Below are 26,817 nucleotides of genomic sequence, written 5' to 3'. Positions count from 1 at the left end.
AGTTTTACCAACAATACTTATGATCTTGTATTTTGGTTACCCCTCTTTTAGAGAGAGAGAGAGAGAGAGAGTGTGTGTGTGTGTGGGTGGGTGTAGAGAAGGTGGAGTAATTAGTTCCTCTATGTTCATGTGTTGTTTGTGGAACAATGATGTCTGGCAGTTGAACCAAATTCTAGTGCATATCTCCTCCAAAGTCCAAAAGAGATAATGATGTATGTTGAATATTGATAAAAAAAGGCCTGATTAATATTTTTATTTTCATTCGAAGCATGTTCGAGGCCTGAGGGACATAAGCTAAGAGCTAAATTTTACAGATAAAGTTACCACTTTGCTATTTGTTCTTGAAACAAGTTCAATAAAAAAGAGGGATATAGAACGAAAAATAATATGATGCAATTGTAAATTTTCCAAGAAATTGTCGTCTAGGAAAGCCTCACGGCATGGTGGTCGGCGTACTGTACTCATGGCTTTTCTTGCTTAAATTAAAGTGTATACATCTATCAGTCACAAATGTATTATGCTAGATGAGAAATTTACTTTGATTGACAAATCATTTAACTCAATTTGTCTTTGTTTTGTTAGCACGATCAACAGACCGTGGTGGTTCAGCAACACCAGAAGAAGGCACAACGTCATCTTTTTTCCCCAAGTTCTTTTTAATGTTCAAAGAAGTAATATATATTCTTAATTCATTATTTGATCCTTTGGAATTCTTCAATATTTGTTTTAGTTTCTACTTCAATTTCCATCAAGAAGAGAGTTTCTATCTGATAACTGACGTTATGCCATGGCTTACATTCAAGTTATTTCTTATCAAGTTATTTATGCTCCTGGTAGATGTAACTGAAAAGAAGACTCTTTTATTATATCGTGGATTAAGAATTATTGGTTTTTATTATATGGTTGGATATTAACGAGTCACCCATCTCAATATTATTCATGATATTTTCGACACCTCCAAAAACTCAAAAGCCTACATTTATAAGACACAAAAACTAAACGAATCACTCAATTTCAACCTTTCACTATGATTATAATATTTTCACGTAAATCCAGATCTAGCTGTTGTCAATCCTCTAAAGCCAGGAGGGTTGTCTAGGACCCAATAGGCCTCCTCGTCAGGAATTATCTAAGAGGCTCAGCAAAGGAAAGCAGCCGGAGATTAGTGAGCAGCGAAGGAAGATGGACTGGAAGTTGGTGGTTCGAACACAAGACAATATTCATGCAAGTGGTCATAGAATGGAAACGGATGCTCGAAAGTATCTGGAAGCAAAGAAGGCTGCAGCTCTACAGCGTGCAGCCTCAGGATCCACCCCTTTCTAAGGGATCCTCCGTTGAGGCTGTCGTCCAAGACCGAGGGAAGAAGTCTGGGACCCTCTGTTGTTCAGCAAAGACAAGAGAAGATTGTATTGCAACCTATAGTGTATAGGCAACCACGCCTCGCAAACACCTCTTCTAACCCATTACTGAGGGAAATATCGTCGGGAGCACAAACCCATTGAGGGAGTGTCGAGTGCTGTCAGGATTAACTGGCCGACTCCATTCTCCGCCAGAATCATGGAAGCACCCCCTTTCCCAAAGGTTAAGCTGCCTATGATAGAACCCTTTGATGGGACCACTGATCCCGATGCTCATTTGTCCGCATAAAAGCATCAAATGTATGTTCAGGCGGTAGATGATGCCACATGGTGTAAGAATTTCCCAGCCACTCTAACAAGTGTGGCTCAAAAATGGTTTAACAATCTCCCCCCCCCCCTAAGTGAACAATTTCACAAAGCTTAGCCATCTTTTCACTAGTGATTTCGTAGCAAATCGGCAAGAAGAGAAAACAAGCATGCACTCGAGTAAAATCATCCAAGGACCAAAGGAAGCTTTGAGAAGTTTTGTCAAAAGATTCAATTTAGAGGCATTGCATATTCAATATCTCAATGTTGGGGTGGCCTTTGACGCCTTCATCAGAGGCTTGAGGCCAGCATGTTTTAAGTTTGATCGGGTAAAGAAGAAGATCACTACTCTAGATGAAGCCCTCAGGGAGGCTGAAGCATTCATCCATGCAACTAAAGTATGTGCGGAAGCAAAACATCCGGAGGCAAAAAAGGTTGAGGAAACAATTCAACCGAAGAAGAACAATCTTAAGAAGGCGAAACTTGGGCTCTGACTTCTATGACAACTTCGTCTAGACGAACCAAAAGAAGAGAATCTGAAACTCCGGTAGATTTCATAGAGTTCAGCAAAGATCAATACTCCATTCTTATGGAGATCTCGAGATGAAGACTCCTTATAGAAATACGGATAAGAGCAAGTATTGTCACTTCCACAAGGATTGTGGCCATGAAATGAACGAATGTAAACATCTTAAGAGATCTTTGGAGGATTTAGCTCGGAAAGGAAAGATGAATTCGTATTTACCCCAAGGGGGGAGAAAAATTTAGAAGAAAGACGATCGCCAAAAGTGGGAAGAAAGAAAGTGAAAGTACCGATGAGGATGTGGTTCATGTTATATAAGGGGGATTTGCTACTGGAGGACCGACAAATAGGGGACATAAGAACTACCTTAGGGAACTCGGCCAGGTCCTGCTCACCAATCAAGTAGAGACTGACCCATTCCCTAAAGTAGTCGTCAGTGAATTGGATCGGGGAAAAAATGAGAACTCCTCATGATGATCCATTGGTAGTAGAGATGAAAATAGCAAACTTGAGATTAAGAAGGATTCTGATCGACACCGGAAGTTCAACATATATCATAAGCGCTGATTGTTTGTCAAGGTTAAAATTCGACGAAGGCAACTTAGTCCCAGTTCATCATCCCACAATCGGGATGAGGGGAGGAATCATCCACCCAATGGGAAAAATTACCTTACCCGTCCATGTAGGAGAAAAAGAGGCGTCCAGAACATTTTTTGTTAAGTTCCTGGTTGTCAGAGATTTGACGGCCTACAATGTCATTCTAGGACAACCAACATTGAACTATATCAAGGCGGTAATTGTTACCCATCTCATGGTGATGAAGTTTGAGTGTGATGGGGGAAAAATTGGATCTCTATATGAAGATCAACAGGCGGCTATAGAATGTTATCTCACCACTTTGAGACCCTCGTCATGGAAAGGACGAAAGTCAGAACAGCCAAAGATAAGGCAAGGGGGTCGAGTTTGTAAAAGGCGAAGTGACGCTCTGAGGTCGGTGGTTGAAAAACCTCAGATGCAGGCTCCTCCAACAAGTAAACCGTCCAGCCTCTTGCCGAGCAAGAAAAGGAAAAAGACGCCCAGAAGAAGCACCTTCGTCAGAAGAAGTGATGGCTATTATGGGTGTTGTACTTGAACGCCCAAAGCATGTAGAAGCACCTGTAGCAATTTGTTTGGATGATAAATGTAACAATCCTGAATTTCCACTTTCTTTAGAAAACATATTAGAGTACAAAGCATGGACAATTCAAGAGTTGTTATGCCGCAGTTATTAAATATTTAATAACAGCAAGGCGAAAGGTACTACTACTAATACATAAATTATATTAACTATTACAACTAAAAGGAAATGTAATTAATTAATACACTCCTATAACAAACCATAATTCTAAACTATTGCAGCGGAAGTCTTAACTTTAATAGATCTACATCTAGGTGAAATCAACGCTCTTACCCCAATATAAGCTAGTCACCATCAAGCCCTGCACATTGAAGACATGTAATATCAGCCAAAAGGCTGAGCAAGATTTCATACCAATAACAACTTTGAACTATCCAATGTGCAGGTGGAATACATACATAGTATTCCACAAAATCATTTCACTGTACAACATTCTAACTTGAATATAATAGACAATCTTCAATAATTCAAATCCACTTTACTTTCTTTCTAAACATTTTGTAAAACTTTCAAATATAACTCCTTTGAAATCTGTGAGTAGGAAGTAATAAAAATCCAATGAGCTAGCTAGGCTCACTAAGAAGTAAACACCAAAGTCCCTAGTATGCATACCTCTAACTTGATAACGTACCAAGAAGGAAGACAAATGGCAAGAGTATTGATCAACATACTCCCAACTACTAAAATATATTGTTGAGACACATGTACTTAACAACATATAACTTCCAAACTCGGAGAATACCGCTTACCGGCAACCCCACAATAAACTCTATAAACCCTCGTAAGGGTGAGGAACTTCCTCCTTTCAAAATCTCAACTTGGTAACATAGAGGAACTTCCTCCTTTTAATAATCTCAAACTCGTCTCACGAGGAACTTCCTCCTTTTAACAAACTCAAACTTGTCTCATGAGGAACTTCCTCCTTTTAATAGTATCTTAAATAATCTCATAAATTATTTTGATATAAACATCGTCAAAACAATTTAAATGCTCCATAAATAGCATCGTAAAAACGATTCCAAACTCCATATAAATCACAAATCAATATGAAATACTTTATGTAATAATCTGTACAAGCTTAGTATGAAATCTTACCTTATTAGCAAACCACTATTAACCAATCTCAATTACAAGTCAAAAGGGTTCCTCTACAAACCCGTGATCTACAATACAATAATTTATATATATATAGTATAAGTCACTTATCATATACCTAGAGTTGACTCAACTGAACCCAAGACAAAACTACTTATACCACCATATAAACAATATACTTCATAAGCAATTATCAAACCACTATCATAATTCGATCACTACTACTTTTATATGTTAAAGCAATAATACGACACTAATAATTTATAGAATATTTTATCACTGTTATTAACCTCCGTTACCTACCCTTACACGCATACAGTACTACCCGCATACAAGACCACCGAAACATCATGAACTTGCAGCAAGCATAACTTCTAGTATACAACTCCAAATCATGTAATTCTTGTGTCTAAATTCATTAGCTTTTCGAGCTCTACAACTTTCATGAAGGAACCAAGGCCTAAAACTTAATGTATCAATGATAAAATTCGCCCAAATAACAACAGCGAGCAAAACACAACAACAATTGCAACCACAACAACAATTAAAACGATTACACCAACAACCTTCCTAATTTTCTGCTCAACAACTGTATTAATGGCTTATATTTCGAACTAGGCAATTAACAACAATCCCACATATCACAAATTTTAGAATATACTTTAGAAACAATAATTTTGCAAACCCTACTCGAAAATACATTAACTAAGTCGAATTAAACATGAAATATAAACCAATTATACAAATTTCACATAGTAGGAATTTCCCCCAATTCGATTTTGTCATGAACCCTAATTTAAAATATACCCAAACTTCGAAACTTTAACAAAACTAAAAATTAAACTTAGGATTAGAACTTACTTGAATAGAGAGATGAAATTACTCAAGAAAAAGACCCGAAAATCACTACTTTTTTTAATCCGATTTTCGCCCCCAAAAACGTCCAATTTGAAACCCAAATTTTCACTCTTTAAAATACCCACAAAATCAAGTATTGTTGAAGGTAGAGGAAGGAAGATTGATGTGATAAACGTTCAACAAAGTTTGTGAATTTAGGGTATTGAATCAAGAAATAGGAGAAGAATGAATAGGGTAGAAGATGAAGTGAACCAAAAGAAAGAAACCTTTGTTTTTTTTGTTTTGGCTGGGAATTACAATCCCGTAAAGCCTTTGTTTCTTTTTTTTTTCTTTTTCTTTCTTTTTGGTTTTAAACTCCTTTTTCCTTTTTTGTTCTCTCTCTTTTCTATTTGTTTTCCTTTTACCATCTAAACCTAGAGGTGTATACTTATATGATAACCTCTTTTAGAAATACAAAACTTAGTTGACCACTCTTGAACTAAAGCCAAAGTGAGAAAAATTAATATTTTCATAAAATAAATAATTTAATTTACTTTCATAAAATATTTAATATACAAATAATAAGCATATAAATAGGTACAAAAATTGTGGGGTGTTACAATCTATCCCCCTTAAAATAAGTTTCACCCCGAAACTTAGAATAACACTCAAAAACCAAACTTATTCTCTTTTTGTAAAACGATTCATTGACTATGTACTTTAGTCAACTACTATCACTTGATGTATAAAATCTTAACTAGCACTTAACATATTCATAGATAAACTCAAATGGACATAACAACACTTACTAATATAGAAACCATCTAATAACATGCAAGAATCAGTATGAACTCTACCCCCCTTAAAAAGGGTGTTACGCCCTCGTAACTAACAATAACATGAACAAGAGATGGGGATACATAAAACACATGACATCCTTGTTCTTACGAGTAGTTCCTTAGTATTGTGGTGTGACCAAAACGTTTACTATCTATTTCTCAACCCTACGGGTCTTACAGAGCTATTGGCCTAGAGTCTCAACTAGAACTCCAACTATCACCTTGTGAAGAGTTACTAATACGATGTCGTAACTAAGAAACATGGATTCATTACATACACAATTAACTATCCTTTCAAGGATCACATATAGACCAATAAAGTTAGACACGACGGGAAATAATCTAAGTCAAGCTAAACCAAACCACTACCGTCACACTCGTTGGACTATGTCGTAGAGTGTGAAATTCAATTCATAACTACACTATTGTTCACAAGTTCTTTAACTAATAACATAGAATTTTCTGGAAAATTCGGCAGAGTTTCCTTTGTAAAATGGACAACTCGAAATGAGAAAAGGTGTTCTAAACCTGTTACAATCACAATACGTAAAAGCATTTCCAAATCCAATACTCAACGCTTTCGCGGAGCAACAAATAATCTGAATCAAGAGTATTATTTCTCTTCTAAAAATAATATAAGTAAAGACTCATACAATATGAACTCACCATTACATGGTTGGGCGTACTCGCCCTAAAAAAAGATAAAACAATTCACAAGTCGACAACTAGAACTTCAACTTGAAGTTATTATAACACTCACAATCACCACCGTACACCACAAATGGCAAAACAAAAAACTTTGATGGTCGCATCAACATTGGGTAGAGTCTTAACCCATAAACATTCATAGAACATGTTTTGTATTTTATGACTATCACGTAATCAATGACACCACGAAAATCACATCAAAGCACACTAAGCATTTACATCCAAAGAGTACTTAAATAACCTTACGCGTGAATATGGATACAACCAAATTTTTGTCTTTCAAAACGATTCTTTAATAAAAATCCAATAATAAATGACCTTTTTATAGAACTCTTGTTTTGCAAAAACTTTGCTTAATCATTCTTATTGTCACAACAGTCTTCTAGACCCGAAGTAACAACATGCTAAGCTCTATCGCTTTAAAACAATTTGTTGACGGGGATCAATCAATCCAGAAAATAAGACATATATATCCGATACTGAGGTATTGAGGCTTGAAACCTCTGATAATGGGGTTGAACATAATCCTGACAACAAAGGAGGAATTTAAAATCTCTGGTATTGGTTTGACTCATAGTCATGACAGTGGGGGCGTGGAGGCTTGAAACCTCCACCATGGGGTCGGCCATCTATCTATCCACTTTAGTTGGGTCGAAACTCAGACAAGTTTAAAGCACATAACACGATTTCAAATATTCTTTACTAGACACCAAGTCTCCTATTACTTGGTAACACTCAAAACACATTTAAGAGCGGTAGAAAGCTTCATTGAAAGACCTTCAAGGCTCACAATCTGTGGGAGCCTTGCCCCCTTTCAAAACTTTTTCAAAAATGTGTTCTTAACTTTTCCAAAATTCACTCAAATCGTTGTAGAAAAACCATTTCTAGATAGATTCGAGAATGAATCCACAACCTTAATTGAAACGTTTCTAAACCACTTTCACACGCTACAGAAACAAATTGAACAATCTCACGTAGTCTTTGGTATGGTAACTTACTCGTTGACCAAACAAGGCCAAATCGAGCTACTAAGATACTACAGAAAATGATATGCTCTATTTATATGAAACTAAAGTTTACTTTATACAAAACTCCTTTTTATACCATGTCTCAAAACTAACACACATTCATAACACATCATAAACCGTTCACACACTATAATTTCACGAAATAAAAGTTCAAGTCATGCAAGGATACGTAAATCACATAAACTAACGACTCCATCAACAATAATAGTGGTATTACCCTTGCATACCGATACTCAACACTCCAAACATAGCAATCAAGAGTTAACTTTAACTCACTTTTCAAGGTTCATGAAATAGATATGGTCCAGTATACTTCCGTAGTTTCTATTAAATTCATTAATTTCGACTCAAACAACTAGTCATAGACTTGCCACATGATACACTTAACCCTTACTCACATAAAACTTAAATCAAATTAATTGATTACACACTTTAACCACTATAATAACTTAGTCTCATTCTTCGGACAAGACTTAAGTAAATTGAGTTTGAGCACATTTAACCATTCCTAATAGCCTCTAGGTCATTAACGACGATTTGTTCGAACTTTAAGTGGGCGTCTAACTCCCCAGGAAGACACAAAGGAGAGCTTTTTATAAGTTATAACCAAGCTATATCAAGATTCTCAACCAATTAACATGGTACAACTATAACTCCACAACTACAATCATTTCATTAGACAAGTGCAAGGAATTGCGGAGCTTGTAGCTTGTCATTTAAGGTTAGTGACTACCAATCAAGAAGTTTGCAATGACTTTAAACCAAAGACTTAGATTACTTCAACTTATACTCCTAACATTAAACTCCATGAGAAGAGACTTTCTTCGTTAAACCATTCTACATTAGGCTCGCTAACCATTTTAGTGTTATTAGACCTTGATCACTACTAAACAAATCACATAACGGGGAACTACGTATTCCACCATCGACATGACTCGAGTTGACATTATGCCTTACATATGTCACCACTCCATAGCCTTACTAGGTACATGATAGTTACTAGTTGTTCTATAATGATTTCAAACCGACTCATTGACACCGGCAAATAAACAGTAATACTTTACGGTTGACCCTTAACATGTTATGAGCTGACTTTGACTAGTCACGGGTATGCTACGAGAAATCGACCCACTTGGATTAATTCTGTTTTACTTTAGCTATCCACTTCACCACGAATACTCCATGAAAGTCAACAAAACACGACAACTTACAGTGATAGTCATCTCATGACTCGCATATACTACTTTAAACTCGCGTTAATAAGGTCTATATGCATGACCAAGAGAGCTAATAACTCGAGTTTCAACTCTTGTTATAGCCTCAACACACAATCATACACTAACAGGTCAATTCCTAGCACTTAGTCAACAAGACTAGCATATCCAAGACATAATAAAACCATTTCCTATAAGGTTTTCAATTAACAATTCACACCAACTACAATTCGTGCATGCCATCACGCAACTCAATCAGTTTGTAATCCGAGAATCAAGTAGTTAATCCTTAAACATTCTCAAGGCTAAAAGATGGACAAAGTACGGGAGGTGGGTGGGTCTAACACCACAAGACACACAAGAGCAAAAATAAAAATAAAAAGGAGAGTCACTTTGAATGGAATAAGGCTCATCCCTATCCACTATAACAGTTCGTCCTAATGCGAACATAAAAACCGGCGAGCTAGATACGTAAATAAAATAGGTGACAATAGAAATTAACATCAAGACGGAATGTCACCTCAGAGTTCCTGTACACAAATGGAACTAAATTTTGCATTATGCGACTCAAACATGAGTTTATTACAAACTTTCGGCTAGGCACCAACTTAAAATCACAACCCAAACAAGGATATACTTCACTAACCAATCATTTCAAACATGGAAGCAAGCACAACTTAACTGGAGTCAAACATGGAACTCAACCAAACTCATCAACTATATCAAGTCAAACATCCACATAAGAAAGATCAATAACAACTACCATATACAACAACTACATGTAATCTCTTACTTCCCATATCTCAAACTTACCTCGGCTTTTCAAATTTTAATACTTTTATTTATTTAGTCTTACTTAAGGTCACAATATCGATGTTACAACTCTAAGAACAACCTACTAAGTCACAAAAATCTACCTCGAGGTAGGGATGGATCCAACTTCCAATTGAAACAATGGTTAAAACTTTCGTACATTATTCTTCATCATTAACACGCACCCCGACCGCTGATGGTCTTAATGGTGATGAACAATCCACGTAAGTAGATCGAGGTACTTTCTCCTAAAATATAGTTTCAATATAATCAAAGGAATTTGAAGATCCCGATAGGTTCTCAATCGATGGTCATAACTCTAGGTCTCAGTCCTAGACAACAACTCAAGGTTAACCTCTAGGGCTAACCTAAAGCCCTACACCTTTGCACGAAATTGGTGGTTAATCCTATAGACCACTCTAAGCTCAACTAAATGTAGACTCTAGCCAAAAGCTCGAACCGTTAGCTCTGATACCAACTGTAACAACCCTGAATTTCCACTTTCTTTAGAAAACATATTAGAGTACAAAGCATAGACAATTCAAGAGTTGTTATGCCGCAGTTATTAAATATTTAATAACAGCAAGGCGAAAGGTACTACTACTAATACATAAATTAATTATTAACTATTACAACTAAAAGGAAATGTAATTAATTAATACACTCCTATAACAAACGATAATTCTAAACTATTGCAGCGGAAGTCTTAACTTTAATAGATCTACATCTAGGTGAAATCAACACTCTTACCCCAATATAAGCTAGTCACCATCAAGCCCTGCACATTGAAGACATGTAATATCAGCCAAAAGGCTGAGCAAGATTTCATACCAATAACAACTTGAACTATCCAATGTGCAGGTGGAATACATACATAGTATTCCACAAAATCATTTCACCTGTACAACATTCTAACTTGAATATAATAGACAATCTTCAATAATTCAAATCCACTTTACTTTCTTTCTAAAACATTTTGTAAAACTTTCAAATATAACTCCTTTGAAATCTGTGAGTAGGAAGTAATAAAAATCCAATGAGCTAGCTAGGCTCACTAGAGAAGGTAAACACCAAAGTCCCTAGTATGCATACCTCTAACTTGATAACGTACCAAGAAGGAAGACAAATGGCAAGAGTATTGATCAACATACTCCCAACTACTAAAATATATTGTTGAGACACTGTTAACTCAACATATATACTTCCAAACTCGGAGAATACCGCTTACCGGCAACCCCACAATAAAACTCTATAAACCCTCGTAAGGGTGAGGAACTTCCTCCTTTCAAAATCTCAACTTGGTAACATAGAGGAACTTCCTCCTTTTAATAATCTCAAACTCGTCTCACGAGGAACTTCCTCCTTTTAACAAACTCAAACTTGTCTCATGAGGAACTTCCTCCTTTTAATAGTATCTTAAATAATCTCATAAATTATTTTGATATAAACATCGTCAAAACAATTTAAATGCTCCATAAATAGCATCCTAAAAACGATTCCAAACTCCATATAAATCACAAATCAATATGAAATACTTTATGTAATAATCTGTACAAGCTTAGTATGAAATCTTACCTTATTAGCAAACCACTATCAACCAATCTCAATTACAAGTCAAAAGGGTTCCTCTACAAACCCGTGATCTACAATACAATAATTTATATATATAGTATAAGTCACTTATCATATACCTAGAGTTGACTCAACTGAATCCAAGACAAAACTACTTATACCATCATATAAACAATATACTTAATAAGCAATTATCAAACCACTATCATAATTCGATCACTACTACTTTTATATGTTACAGCAATAATACGCCACTAATAATTTATAGAATATTTTATCACTGTTATTAACCTCCGTTACCTACCCTTACACGCATACTGTACTACCCGCATACAAGACCACCGAAACAGCATGAACTTTCAGCAAGCATAACTTCTAGTATACAACTCCAAATCATGTAATTCTTGTGTCTAAATTCATTAGCTTTTCGAGCTCTACAACTTTCATGAAGGAACCAAGGCCTAAAACTTAATGTATCAATGATAAAATTCGCCCAAATAACAACAGCGAGCAAAACACAACAACAATTGCAACCACAACAACAATTAAAACGATTACACCAACAACCTTCCTAATTTTCTGCTCAACAACTGTATTAATGGCTTATATTTCTAACTAGGCAATTAACAACAATCCCACATATCACAAATTTTAGAATATACTTTAGAAACAATAATTTTGCAAACCCAACTCGAAAATACATTAACTAAGTCGAATTAAACATGAAATATAAACCAATTATACAAATTTCACATAGTAGGAATTTCCCCCAATTCGATTTTGTCATGAACCCTAATTTAATAATATACCCAAACTTCGAAACTTTAACAAAACTAAAAATTAAACTTAGGATTAGAACTTACTTGAATAGAGAGATGAAATTACTCAAGAAAAAGACCCGAAAATCACTACTTTTTTTAATCCGATTTTCGCCCCAAAAACGTCCAATTTGAAACCCAAATTTTCACTCTTTAAATACCCACAAAATCAAGTATTGTTGAAGGTAGAGGAAGAAGATTGATGTGTGATAAACGTTCAACAAAGTTTGTGAATTTAGGGTATTGAATCAAGAAATAGGAGAAGAATGAATAGGGTAGAAGATGAAGTGAACCAAAAGAAAGAAACCTTTGTTTTGTTTTGTTTTGGCTGGTAATTACAATCCCGTAAAGCCTTTGTTCTTTTTTTTTTCTTTTTCTTTTTCTTTCTTTTTGGTTTTAAGCTCCTTTTTCCTTTTTTTTCTCTCTTTTCTATTTGTTTTCCTTTTACCATCTAAACCTAGAGGTGTCTACTTATATTATAACCCCTTTTAGAAATATAAAACTTAGTTGACCACTCCTGAACTAAAGCCAAAGTGAGAAAAATTAATATTTTCATAAAATAAATAATTTAATTTACTTTCATAAAATATTTAATATACAAATAATAAGCATATAAATAGGTACAAAAATTGTGGGGTGTTACAATAAACATCCGAAAAGGACACTGAAGGTTGGGTTTATTCTAAATCCAAGATTAAAGGACGAGCTAGTTGGATTGTTGAAGGAATTCGAAGATGTTTTTGCATACAATGTTGAGAAAATGTCGGGAATTGATCATGAAGTAGCTGTTCATAAACTGAATATAGATGCATGTCAAAAACTGGTTTATTAGAAGAATAGGCACCTTGGTCCAGCCAGGAATCAGGCCGTTAACAAGAAGTGCATAAATTATGAAAGTCAAAATTCATTCGAGAGACCTGTTATCCAAACTAGATAGCTAATGTTGTCATGGTTCCTTAACCCAATGGCACATGGAGGATGTGTGTGGACTACACCGATCTTAATAAAGCATGTCCTAAGGACAGCTTCCCCGTGCCGAAAATAGATCGGTTAGTAGATTCCACGGCCGGCCACGCTGAGTTTTATGGATGCTTACTCTGGATTCCATCAAATCCCAATGTGGCCAGAAGACCAAGATAAAACATCATTCATCACGGAGAAAGGACTCTATGGTTGGTTGAGGATGCCATTCGACCTCCGTAATGCACCGGCTACCTTCCAGCGGCTAATCAATATTGTTTTTCAGCCATAGATGGGGTGTAATATGGAGGCCTACATTGATGATATGATGTTAAAAGCCGAGAGAAGCAAAGTCACATTGGCGATCTTTGAGAGACTTTTGAGACTCTTCGAAAATATAAATTGAAGTTTAATCCTTAGAAATGTGTCTTCGGGGTGGTAGTTGGAAATTTCTTAGGGTTTTTGGTCGACCAGAGAGGGAAGAGACCAATCTTGAGAAAATTCAGGCAATTCTAAACATGACATCCCCGTCCAAGATCAACGAAGTTCAGCGTCTAACAGGGTGCTTAGCAGCCTAACTAGGACGATTCTTGTCTAAATTTGAGGATAGATGTCATCATTTCTTTTCGACCATTAAGAAAAAAGCAAAGTTTGAATGGACATAGGAAGCTGAGAAAGCGCTACAGCAAGTAAAAGAGCACCTCCGTCAACTACCTCAGTTGGTCAGTCCAGCGGAGGGGGAAAAATTGTTGTACTTGTTCGTCTCGCCTCAAGTTGTGAGTGCGATTCTGTTGGCTGGAAGAGAATCAGTACAAGTTCCCGTTTATTTTGTGAGCCATGTGCTCAAGGATGCAGAATGCCGATATTCGTTGGTGGAGAAATTCGGCTTGGCACTCCTCATGGCCAGCAGAAAGTTGAGGTCATACTTTTTGGCCCACAGTATACTAGTATATACTGACCAACCTTTAAAACAAGTTTTGCAAAAGATGGATGCCTCAGGGTGAATGCTCAAATGGGCGGTAGAAATGAACATGTTTGACTTGACGTTTGAACCCAGAAAGGCGATCAAAGGGCAAACTTTGGCCGACTTCATAGTAGAGCTTACCCGGCAAGCTGTAGAACCTATAAAAGATCCAGCTTAGGGAAAGAAGCACTGGACGCTTATGGTAAGGGCTCTTCTACAACTAATGGATGTGGGGCAGGAATAATTTGCCAATCTCTAGAAGAAGATAAGTTTGAATATGCACTCAGATTTGAATTTCAAGCATCCAATAGTGAAGCACAGTATAAAGCACTTTTAGCTGGTATAAAAATGTGCAAAGCGGCTAGGGCATCAGAGATTGAAGCTAAGTTAGATTCTCTGCTAGTCGTCAGCCAAGTTAGTGGGAATTTGAATGTAAAGAAGCATCAATGAGCAAATATAGGCGCTTGATCAAAGAAGAGGTTGAACCCTTGAAACGATTTGTTCTCGACCAAGTGCCGAGATCAGAAAATCACCAGGCTGATGCTCTCTCAAGGTTTGCTAGTTTGGCCGAGGGAGATGCTCCAAGAACAGTATTCTGGGAAGTAAAATCAAAGAAAAGCATTGATCAAGAGCAGGTCATGTTCCTCAGCCAAGGACAAGTCTAGATGGAACCCTATACAAGAAGGCATTCAACCGTCCTCTTCTCAAGTGCATTACTAAAGAAGATGGATTAGAGGTGTTAAGGGAGCTTCATGAGGGAGCATGTGCTTCTCACGTAGGGGGAAGAGCATTGGGGGAAAAAGGTCTGAGGACTGGGTAATACTAGCCCACCTTAAAGGAGGACGCTCTTGTCTATGCCAAAAAATGTGATAGCTGTCATAAGCATGGTAACATCCACCAGAAGTCGTCCAACTATCTACTCCAATCTTATTCCCGCTTCCTTTTGCCAAATGGGGCATGGACATTCTGGTACCATTTCCCATAGCGGTCGGCCAGAAAAAATTCGTCGTGATTGTAGCTGTGGACTACTTCACTAAGGGGGTTGAAGCAGAAGCAATGCGGGGAATCACTACCAATGATGCCAAAGGCTTCATTTGGAAAAACATCGTAGCAAGATTTGGTATGCTTAGTCCGTCATCTTCGACAATGGACCACAATTTGAGATTCCAAAACTCAAAGACTGGTTGGCTGAGGGAGAAATCAAGGCTCACTTTGCGGCTGTAGCTCATCCGCAGGCAAATGGGCAGGTGGAAGCATTCAACAAAATCTTGTCAAATGTTATCAAAAATGAATTGGACAATGCTAAAGGCTTATGGGTGGAAGAATTATAGTTGGTATTATGGTCCATTAGGACAACGACCAAGAATTCAACTGGAGAAACCCCGTTCATGCTTGTATATGGTTCTAAAGCCGTCTTGCCTATTGAGATAGAGGAACCTACTCAGAGATTCATGTTATACTCAGAAGAGGCCAACTGGGCTGCCCTGGGCACTACTTTGGATCAGGTACTAGAGATCATGGGCAATGCATTGTTAAGAATGCAGCTATATAAACTCCGAATGGCTTGAGACTTTAACAAGAGAGACATCAGACGACCACTCAAATTAGGGCACTTGGTCCTAAAGAAGATGGAAGCTATCGGCAGAGCCAAAGAGTTGGGCAAACTAACACTAAATTTTGAAGGACCTTATTGAATCATCCAAGAAGTTCGAAGTGGTACCTTTCGTCTTCAAGCCATGGATGGTCGTCCTATTCCTTGAAGTTGGAACTCAGATACCTTGAAAAAGTACCACGTTTGAGTTCATTAAGAAAGTTTTGTTAGATCTTAACAAAAGTGTTGCGGCACAACAGTGAAAGAGTAGATATGTATACATGTACTTTGGCAATCAACCAAGCAAAATTCATATAATACAATTCTAGTTTCGCTCTATATTTGTTTCTTTACTTGTTACTTAACTCTATTTACTTAGGGGCATCTTACCACCGGCCAGAACAGTGGTCTACAATAAGTAATTCTAACTAAGCAACAAAGTAAATAAAAACAAAAACGTCCACAATATCAGTAAAACAAGGAAGACTTCCTTGACACACAGTGCTTCTACAAGGAGACCGGCCAAACATATCACAGATCTATAAGGTTTGCCACATGACAAATGGCATTCAATTGATAAGCTCTAGAAAGAGTAATATCAAGCTCCTAAAAGAAGACGGCCGGAATTAAGAAACCTTAGTAAAAAGATCATACTTTCAGTCATAAGGCCATCCAGGTAATAACCACCTTAGTAAAGGAACAAGTTATTACAAATGCAAAAATAAAGAAAGAAGGTCAGGCTACCGTTCCCCTGAATGTTTTTATCCCTCATAAATCACTATTAGTCATGGATGTTTTCCTTCTTGGAACAAAGAGGATTCATAGAATACACTTCGTCCAAGAAGGGGGAGGGGGGCCAAGGCATAGTGATTCAAGGCTTCGACTAAGATTGAATCCGTCCAAGGTAATGGTCATTACATTATTTTGGACCCTAGACGGCTTGATAATTGGCTTAAAAAGCACATAGGCAAAACCATATGCTGATTATTCTATCAATTCTCAGACGAACAACATCAACAGTTGTAGAATTATAAAAAAGTTATCGTCCAGAAATCAATGGGCTGAATAACCAGCAGAAGCCTTGTCTAAGTGGAACACTTCTATATCCAAGGACGAGTAACTTCAGCACTTAAGAAATTGAGCAAGAGTTGGAGTAAATTACGGATTCAATTCGTCCATCAGTGGCAACAATATTAGACGAATTGCTTTTATTCAGAATTAGACGAGGCATTTTGGTACTTAGCAAACAAAAATAAGATTGCAAACAGAGACAAGATTGGAGAAAAAGTTCTGATATATATTGGTTTGTCAAAAAGGATTACAACCTTGAAGACAGAAAAAAGAAATATACGAAGTACAAAAGGGCCTCCGACCAAGTTACAACAGAATGGAGCCTAGGCTATGAGCTCTATGCAGGAGGGATGCTAGCGTCATCGACCTGAGTCTCTTCATCGGCCATCTCCTCCTCTTCATCGTCATCAGACTACTCTTTAAAGACGGAAGGCTCCTCACCGGCCACCATGGCCTTGTGAAGACTCTCTTGGAAGTTGAGACGACGTTCATAGCGAGGAACGTCATTCGATTAAGCCATCATTTTGAAGGCCTTCATAACCCAAGTATTGGAGGTGTCGATGACCTCGTTTAGAGCCTCCTTGGCGTGGTTGAATGCCTGAGCTGCCTTCTCTTTTAGCCGATGGTTCTGAGCTCTTAGAATGCAATTCTCCTTTCTAAGTTAGATGCCGGCTAAGAGAGCTGTATTTCACTCAGCCTTTAGAGTCAGCTTCAGCTCGTCCTTCTCAACGAAGAGACTGTTGATGCGGAGGAGATAGTTCTTAATGGTCGCCTCCATCTCGGCCGAGTGCTTTTCCCAGGCTTCCCTATATTGACGATGCAGAATTTCCGACCTCTCTATATCATGTATGTCCTTGTCCCCGACCGTTGTAGCCTGACAGACGAGCTCTTTGTTTTCCTTTCTGAGCAGCCTTGCCAAGTCTTCTGTAAATATACTGTGAGCGAAGAGCTGAAGAGAAGAGGATAAAACCAATAAGTGAGACGACTATGAAAAAACAAATTATTCTACAAGTACAAAAGAAGAACGATAGGGAAATGATTTGATTACCTCCGCAGCAAGCTGGGACATGTACCTACATGCCCAGAAGAAGCACCTCTCAAGCCTTTGATATAAGGCTTAGGAAAGCACTTGAAGAGCTCCTACTTGAGCTTCTCACGGTCGACCAAAGTCATCCTAGAAATAGCGGCCGAGGATTCGTCGTCTGAAAGTACATGTGAAGCCTGAGGAACTGCTTCAGCCGCTCCTTTGCCTTTATCTGAAAGAGGAGATTCGTTAGCATTCCTAACGGTAATGACCACTGCTAGTCTGTTGGACGGACTCATCGGACGCTCGCCAACACGCAGTGTCTTACCTATGTTGGAGTAGTAGGACTCACCAGAAGACAACGAAGCAGATCTATATGTAGGGGGCATCTGGGACACCACCCAACATGGCCACTAAAGGCCAAACTTTCCTTAGTCGCGTTCGACTGATCAAATCCTGCCTCGGCCGTGGCAGGTGTAATTGCCCATATTTTGATCATGTTTTAGTTAACGTTAATTATGTTTATTAGTTATTAAGTTTTAATATCAATGGGAATCTACTTGAGAATTATTATTTTAAATTCTATTATCTCATTGTGGGTTTTAGGAAAATGAGGGTATTTGAGTTTAGTTTTAAGTAAAAGAAAAGAAATTATTATATTTTAAAGAGATCTTCATTCTCTCTCTTCGTGGCTGTTCAAGAGAAGCTTTTTACTTCTTTTCCTCTTTGTGTCATTTTGTGATGCAGCCAACCAAGGTCATATTTTTGATGTGTCAATTCTTCATAAATCAACTAGGTTCTATCAATCTAAAAAAAAAATACTTGTTGATCTAATCTCCTTCTAGAAATCTAGAGAATTAAACCCCACTCCTCTATTTTATCCACCTCCTTCTATTTCAATCTCTCTCCTCTAATTTTCTTGGTCCTAAAGTTGCTGCCGAATTATTTGCTCAAAATAGACAGCATGCAGTTGGATTTTAGAAATATATGCTAAATGAAAGTTGTAGATCTCTTCGAGATATTCAATTTAGGCTCAAAAATCACTCAATTCCGACTTGTGTACTATAAGTTATGCCTGTTGCAAGTTTGGTGTTGCTACCTTCACTTCTCTCTCCTCTGTTTTCGTCAATCTATTTTTGAGATTTTCTCCAACATGCAATCCAAATTTGCTCCTTGTTTCTTCATCAAATTTGTAGATCTCTTCGAGATAATGAATCTTGGCACAAAAATCACTCGATTCGGAGTTCGGAGCTATGAGTTATGACCTTTATAACTTTGGTGTTGTTGCTGCCATTTTCTTTCGCACTTTCATTGTCGTCGCTGCAGCGTCATGGGTGATGTTGTTGTTGTGTTGATGTTAGGTACTCTTTCAATCTTTCTCTCTCTTTAATTCATAAAACCCAATTGTTAGATGAAGGTATAAATTTTGGGTTTAAAATGTGATCCTTATTTAATCAATTTCAATCTAATTTGTATGCTACTAATAGTTAATGATTTTCACAAATCTAGTTGAACTTGGTATTGATTTCCAAAATAGTTGAGAAAATAGTTTGTTGAACTCAAAGATTGAATCTTTTATCTTTATTCAATGGGTTGGATTGAGGTTTATAATTTGTATTGATATTTTTAAGTTAAGTTATAAAATCTGATTTTATAAACTATGTTGTTTGATAATATTCTTTAAAATCAGAATAAGGTTAATTAAAGTTAGAGAGTGTTGTTATAAATTGGATTAGTGGAATAATTGGTATATGATGAGTTGTAGTTAGTTCATGGAAGTGTTTAGAAATGATAAGCAAGTCAATTCATTTATTTGAATTATAGTTGGAAAGAATGTAAATTGTTGTTATTGTTGTTGTGAGGTGATTATTGGAGATTGGTCACGAATTTAGAGATGTTGGACTCTTGAAGATTTTTATGGAATTGAGCGTTATTGGAGAATGAAAGAGGTACACACATGTCTTTCACTTTCCAAATATATTATTGACATTTCGATTGATCATATAAACTATATAAGTTGATCTTGATATGTTTTCATAAGTTAAACTTATGTTGTATTAAAGATGTAATTTGTGTACTATATGGTTTGTGAAATACATGTTTATGAGTTTTAAGACAAATGCAGAACTAAATCGCATAGTAAGTTTTATTGGCTATAAGTTTTGTTGTTTCGAGACTCAATAGTATAAATTTGTTTGATGAACCATGTTTTGTAATACGAATAAGGCATAGACATTTGGTTCTAAATGAGTGTTTCACTATATTTTCAATAGTTATAAGTTTAATTCTATGAGGTCAGTGAGTTATACATTAGGGAAATGGATAAGGTTATGAAGCTCAATTATGATTTCAGAAAAGAGTTCGTTTATATATGGTTATAAATGTATAAACTTTATATGATACCTATAAGTTGTTGAGAACCTCGGTATCACATCTTGGTAACATTAATTCTTGTTCAAGTTTCGTGTATGAATTTTTAAGAAATCAATTATGATGTTTGATTACCCATTTTGAAATACATGCATTAGAGGTTGGAAGATATGGGTTCGGAGTTGTAGTTGTAATTTCGGAGTACGCTATAACATGAGTTTTGGAGGACTATTATTTGAGTACGAAAATATACATGTAGTAAACTATGAACGAGTATAGTATGAAGTATTATTATAAGGAGAATAAGTTCAGATTAAAAAGGTTACATTATGTCATAGAAGGATAGCAACAAGGACTATTTGAGGAATTTGGGTTTTGTAATATTGGAAAGTTATGTCAAAGTAGTTGTGGGACAAATTAGTAGATCGCAGAATTATGTTTGAGAATGTTAGTTATTATTTGAAAAGTGGAGTTGGGTGATTGTGTGAGTTTTGGAGTGCCAACGTCAATTAATGGGTCAGTTGTCGATATAAAAATTATATGATTCTTAAAGATCAGACGCCTATTAAAGTATATATATTGGAAAGTATATATATAGGGAATGAGAAGCACTCAACGTTGGAACATATAGTTAAATAAATGAGTTCTATAATAGTGATATAAGGGCTGGAGTGATGGTTTTGGGAAGTATTAGACACTAAATTTGAATTATGTTGTCTAAGTCGAGGGAAGGTGATAACTGAGTTTGGAAAACTTCTATTATGGGTATCAATGAGGAGTGCAAATGAGCTTAGGAGTCTTATTTTCTAATTGGAGAAGTAAGAATAGGAAATGAGAAGGTGGGAAGAGTATAAAATGTTATGTATAGAAGTCAAGTTAGATATCTAAGGATAATTATTTGGAAGTGAATTTTGGAAGTTCAACATTAATCTAAGGGTTAATAGAGTGGTTACAGTAGGTTTGTGAGTCCAAGAGATGTTATAACCAAAATAAGTATTTGAGACGAAATATTAAATATTGAGAAGTAAGATCTGAAATGTGAAGGTCATATTAGAGAAATAAAGGATCAAGATATGGGTGGTGGTTCAAAAGAATATGACATAGAGAAGTGTAACTTATAGTATTTAAGTTATGAAAGGTCATATCCGGAATTGGATTAAGTAAGAAAGTTTAAAGGTATAATTTTCTAGTAAGATTATGTAAATGAAAGTTAGGGGAAAGGTAAATCTAGTGTAATACAGAGTTTAGGAGTTAATGATGTGTATTGATATTGAAATAATAGAGTGTTAAGAATAATATGAACATCAAGTTTAAATATTTGGGGTTGTAGGGTTATGAGTTATATAATTAAGATTGATTAAGATAATGGGTTCAAGTATTCGTAATTGTAAATATTTGGATGAATAGTTGAGTCATGAAATATTTGTTTACGACATAGAAATATGGAGTGAGATATCCTGACTTACAATAATAAACGTAGATGATTTATTATAATATAATATGGTCGTGGGAAATCTTAGATATAAATATGATAAGTTGGACATACAAGTATCATTCTAGCAATGTTGAGTTCATGTATTGGGGATAAGTAATCCTTCAAGGAACATTCATATCTTGAGAATTCTTGGAGGCTATAGTGAGATGCTAGAAGTTAAAGATGGAAGTCCAAGGATAAGGGACTAAAAGAAGGGGAAATTGCCAAAAGGAGTTAGAGGGAATATTATGATCTATAAAGTTAGAAACTATAGGTTATACGTGCGTAGTGTGTGGTTTCGGCAATAGTTCACCACCTTGTAAATCTTTGAGAAACATATGTTACATTTTGACTACTTTATCCGTTCCAATTGTGAAAAACATTTACTATCAAAATCTGTCAAATGATGTTAAGGAGATGAAGATAATTCGAGATTTCAGATTTTGAATAATACTAAGTAATTTATAATTGTGTAAAGGATTGGCATATGATTTCTAAGTCAAATATCCATCATTTCCAAAGTATGTTTCCAAAATATGAACATGGATTTGTTATCCTAATATAAGATATGAATATTTGTTATATGAATTTTCAGATTCATGTATATGAGTTTCGAAAAATATGAGTTTATGAAATTAATAATTGAGTATTGCGGTTATGTTTTGTTTTAGAAGGGAAGTAGCTGCAAAAGCAGTGACGAACAACATTTGTGGAGCAGGTTTGCTTATTATGTGTTTGGAGCGGGTATTGCTCCGTTATGTAGGGTCATGACATAAAAGTCTTGCAAGCAGAATATAAGAAAGGTGGAGAGACGTCCCTCAAAAGTCTGGAGACATGGTTTACCCCTCTCCATTCGTGTTCCTTCCCTAAGTAAATATTTTGATACTAAAGTATTGAGAAAAATTTGAGTTATGTTTGATAATGATGCTGATATAGCCAGATAATTTATGGAAAGCTTTTGAAAAGTTACTCAGTATATTCTTTGACATGTTACATTTGAATCCTTGGTATCTATCGAGGAATATCTTTGTATTTTGAGCAAGTATAAAATGTTTGGGAAATATAAATATATTGGTTATGCGGAATCTTTGATGAAAAGATATATTTTTTTCTGTGATTTTGTTTTAAGTACATTGATCCATGAGATATAAAAGTTCACATGTGAAGGTAATTTCTTTATGACACATTTATTCTCTATAAAATCACACTCAGCAACTCGAATGTGTTTTAAGCCACCAAAAATAAAAATAAAAAGAATTTATGGTTGGACAATGTGTACTCAGTTTTGCTGATTTTGTTCTTGGAACCTGTCCTGGTGGGGGCAGCGTTCAATGCTAATGAATTTTTCAGGGAATGTGGAATCCAGCTCTGGTGTGGTTTAAGGATCATGGTATTATAAGAGATGCTTCTCAGATGATCTATGGTGGAGATTATATGGTGTTATAGGAAAGAAATGTCACAGTGTTTTAATGTATTATATCGGAGATTTGATTGATCAATTCATGTAATTGTATTTCTATTTTGTGATATTGTTGTGGGCCCATAACCCACAGGTCCAGGATCGTTTTATAGATTATATTTCCGCTGCGAGTGAATGTAAATTCGAGGTTATTAAGTGTTAATTGAGATTTATAAATGTTAAGTGTAATTAGCTAGCAGCTCGGAAGTGCGGGCTGTTACAGCAGGGTTGTCCAGAAGCACAATTGCGTTCGGCTGTATAGCAGGCGCGACAGAAGAAGGCGTCTGGGCACCATCCCCTACAAAAGGAACAATGGCTTTCCCATCCTCAGGTTTTGAGGGAACAATGGCTTTCCCATCCTTAGGTTTTGAAGGCTTCTCAGCCTTTGGAAGAGAGGGGCGCTCGGCCTTCTTCTTGGCTATAAAGCCTTTGGATTTTTTGTGTGGAGATACGTCACCCGAAGTGGCCAGCTTTTTCTTAATAGTCGCCTTCTCGGCTAACGCTTTTGACGTGGAAGCATTTTTATAAAAAACAAAGTGGAAAGCACAATTTAGGAAAAGTAACTTCAAGAGAAAGGTGCCCAAAGGAGGAAGTTGGCCAGAGGATAGTTGGCCGCTTCCCACCAAAGAAAGAGACTTGTCCAGAAACTGAAAAATAATTTCAGTTCCCAGACGAACGTTGCTCAGAGAATGAGAGTGGCCAAAAAACAGTTGACCACTCCTCATCAAAGAAAGAAGCTCGTCCAAAAACTGATAAATATTTTCAGTTTCCAGACAAAGGTTACCCTGAGCGGAAGGTCGGCCACAAAACGGTTAGCCGCTCTTCGCCTAAGAACAATCCCCGTCTAGAAACTGAATAAGTATTTCAGTTCATAGACAAATGCTAGCTGAAGAAGAAAGCCGGTCAGAAGACTGCTGGCTGACTTCCCATTTTAAAGAGGGTCTCATCCTAAAATTGACAGACTCCAAAGGTTAGGACGGCAACTTGGTCGCCTACCTCCTAAAAGGGGTCCTTTGCAACACTTTGGTATACCCCCTGGACGAAGGTTCAGGCCAGGCAATAATAGCAAAGAACAACTAACTAGAGTATCCGTCCTCTTTTCAGAGACGATCTTGTTGTACTCCTTCCAAAGAGAACTGGTAAATTTGGACATACTGATGTATCCCGTCCAAGATTTCTTCAAGACGACTTTAGCAGAACCTGTAAAAAAGGAAACATATCATTAGTAGTGCTGAGTTCTCAGACAAAGAATTTTACTTGGGGAACAAAAGGTATACCTCTATCTTCGGCCGACCGCAAGCCAGCGGCGACCAGGAAATTATCGTTGTAAAACATTTCCTTAAAAGGTATCCAGTTGGATGGACCCTTAAAGGATGAGTTATTTGGGGAAGAATGCTCCGATATTATGAAGTATTCCACCAGTTCCTCGTCAGAATTGTTGTCCAGCTCTAAAAAAGATATTATTCGCGCGGTGTTGGTAGGCGCTCGGCTAAAGTGGCGATATCTCCTGGCCACTGCCTCGTTAGGCGCTTGGACAAATAGAAATTCCGCCTTCCATGCGTGCATCTTGGAAGTCTTGTCCCAAGATGTCAGAAAACCGTGACTGTTGCAGACACTTAACTAGGCTCCTTCTACTGTCTTAGGAACCTTAGATATAAAATGTATCTGGGTAAAGGCCAACAAAGAAGGAGTGACGCCCTTTAATTTGCAAACGGCCAAAAAGGTCACGATGTTTTGCCAGGAGTTAGGGGATAATTGGTTGTGGCCGATGTTCTAATAATTTAAAAGACGGCTGATGAAAGAGTGAAGGGGAAATCTCAGCCTCGCATCCAAAGCCAGCCGATAAACGGCAAAATGGCCAGACAAAGCACTAACAATGGTATCCTCTCTACCCGGCAAGACAAAAGAATACGCTGGCATAGGAATGGACGAGGAGAAGTGTCTAAGGTCAGTACCTACCCGTCCTAGCCAACCGTTATTGGCCAAAATAAACCTAGGGTTAGAAAGAGGACCTAGACGTCGTATAATCTTAGAAGAAGTCGTGGAGGGGTCGTCCGAATCATTGGACGGACCAGATTCACTTTCTACTTCCTTGGCCTCTTCTGCCTCCATGTTTTTTCCAGACGGGATGGCCTCAAAAGTTACCTCCATAGGTCTTTCCTCCTGGACGCTTCCTGGCGAAGGGGTTTCATGTGTCGGTCGGGTAATTTGGATTTCACGCTCCCGTCCTCGGGGACTTTGCCGGTTGACACCTCCATCTCGGAATTGGAGGCTGGGAGGTTTACTACGCGTCTTAGACGAGCAGTTTTCTTGACGCGCGCCAAATTACCCTGCACAGGTAAATACTGGGTCGTCTGACTTTGACGTCCATGTCCATAAAAATAAAATGCATGACCGGCCAGAATAAGCCCAACTCTAGAATATGCCGAAGAGGGAAGGCTATCCGTTCTAGTGTTAAGACCAACTCTTAAGCATCCGGGGTCATTCGACAAAGAAGAGGAGTCCATCTTTTTTAAAAGGAAAAGTAAAGAATTGAGAACAAAAGAAGAAAAAGAGGGATACCTGTTGAGTTACTCGGACGATTATTGAAGGTACCAAATTTTAGACGACCACACTCTCTCTCTAGAAATTCATAAAAAAGGCAGAGTCTCTCTCTCTCTAGAAGAATTCTCTCAAGGTGTGAAATAATCTTACAAAGGACAAAAGATCATATTTATAGGGAGGTAAAAATGACCTCCCTTTCCGGTAAAAATAATCGTTGCACTCAAAAACTCATTGCATGTTGACCGGTTGAGACAGGAAAAATGGCGCCTTTATTATTTTTGAAAAAGCAGGGCAATTCTCTTAAGTTAAAAGAGAATTTTAACCGTCTTGGCGCCTAAATGGTAAAAAACCTCTTTTAAGGGTAAATGTTGTAGCCTAAAGATCGACGGCTCTCAGTAGAACATGTGGATTCATATGGATCGACAACGTGTCCCTTGCCTACTGATGAAAGTACAGAGCCAAAAGGAGATTGCTGAAGTACAAATCTCAATTTGGAGAAGTACCAGTCCACCTTTCTGACTTTGCTTGTACTTAGGCCCATAGCCCCAAAAAGGCACCTGCATATGGTTGGATGATGTGTACCCTCTAATAATTGTCTGCCACGTGTCATGTTTTCATTGCTTAGCCAATCATGTGCCCCTAAATTAGGGTGACCTCAAAGGCACATCAATTATCCCAAACACTATAAATAGTCCTTGAAATAAGGAGAAAGATACGTTTTTCGGAGCAGTGTACTGTTACTCTGTCATAGTTCTCTCTCTCTCTCTACTTTCTCTCTCGAAAAGTTTCCCTTACTACTCTTGATACCCGACTTAAGCTTTGGAGGGGGAAATACAACCCAAACCTCCAAGGTGGGTCCCTTTTTGCAGGTTCGGGAACGAAACTCAAGTACGGGATCTTTTGATCAAGGCATTGTTTCACAAGTCTCTAGTTGAAGAACCTATTGTGGATAGCAGTATATTTATGAGTCCAGCAATATGTAACACCATCCATACACAAATAATAGACAAAACTACGAACCGATTCAAAATATACAAAGTCACAAAATTATGTGAATGGACCAAACAATCAA

General features: G+C 37.1%; 3 long non-coding RNA genes across 4 annotated transcripts; 1 reads left to right on the top strand and 2 right to left on the bottom strand.

Annotated features, from left to right (window-relative positions):
- Positions 1-3,516: 3,516 nt before the first annotated feature.
- Positions 3,517-6,918, bottom strand: LOC104906795 (uncharacterized). The gene is made up of 3 exons (XR_008968782.1): positions 5,321-6,918; positions 4,460-4,527; positions 3,517-3,665 (listed from the first exon to the last, which is right to left on the bottom strand). It is a non-coding gene; the product is annotated as an uncharacterized LOC104906795 (long non-coding RNA).
- Positions 6,919-10,496: 3,578 nt separating this feature from the next.
- LOC104906796 (uncharacterized) lies at positions 10,497-12,816 on the bottom strand. The gene is made up of 3 exons (XR_791944.4): positions 12,334-12,816; positions 11,474-11,541; positions 10,497-10,676 (listed from the first exon to the last, which is right to left on the bottom strand). It is a non-coding gene; the product is annotated as an uncharacterized LOC104906796 (long non-coding RNA).
- Positions 12,817-18,403: 5,587 nt separating this feature from the next.
- On the top strand, positions 18,404-23,400 carry LOC109136397 (uncharacterized). 2 transcript variants are annotated; one of them, XR_002041327.3, is made up of 3 exons: positions 18,465-19,847; positions 22,414-22,612; positions 23,068-23,400. It is a non-coding gene; the product is annotated as an uncharacterized LOC109136397 (long non-coding RNA). The 2 variants fall into 2 exon arrangements; XR_007272646.2 differs by lacking the exon at positions 23,068-23,400 and having other exon boundaries at positions 18,404-19,847; positions 22,414-22,840.
- Positions 23,401-26,817: the final 3,417 nt, after the last annotated feature.

The sequence above is a fragment of the Beta vulgaris genome, chromosome 3, assembly GCF_026745355.1.
Source record: "Beta vulgaris subsp. vulgaris cultivar EL10 chromosome 3, EL10.2, whole genome shotgun sequence".
Taxonomy (NCBI): Eukaryota; Viridiplantae; Streptophyta; class Magnoliopsida; order Caryophyllales; family Amaranthaceae; genus Beta; species Beta vulgaris.
Note: the sequence above shows the minus strand (reverse complement) of the source record. Positions and strands in the feature narration are given on the sequence as shown.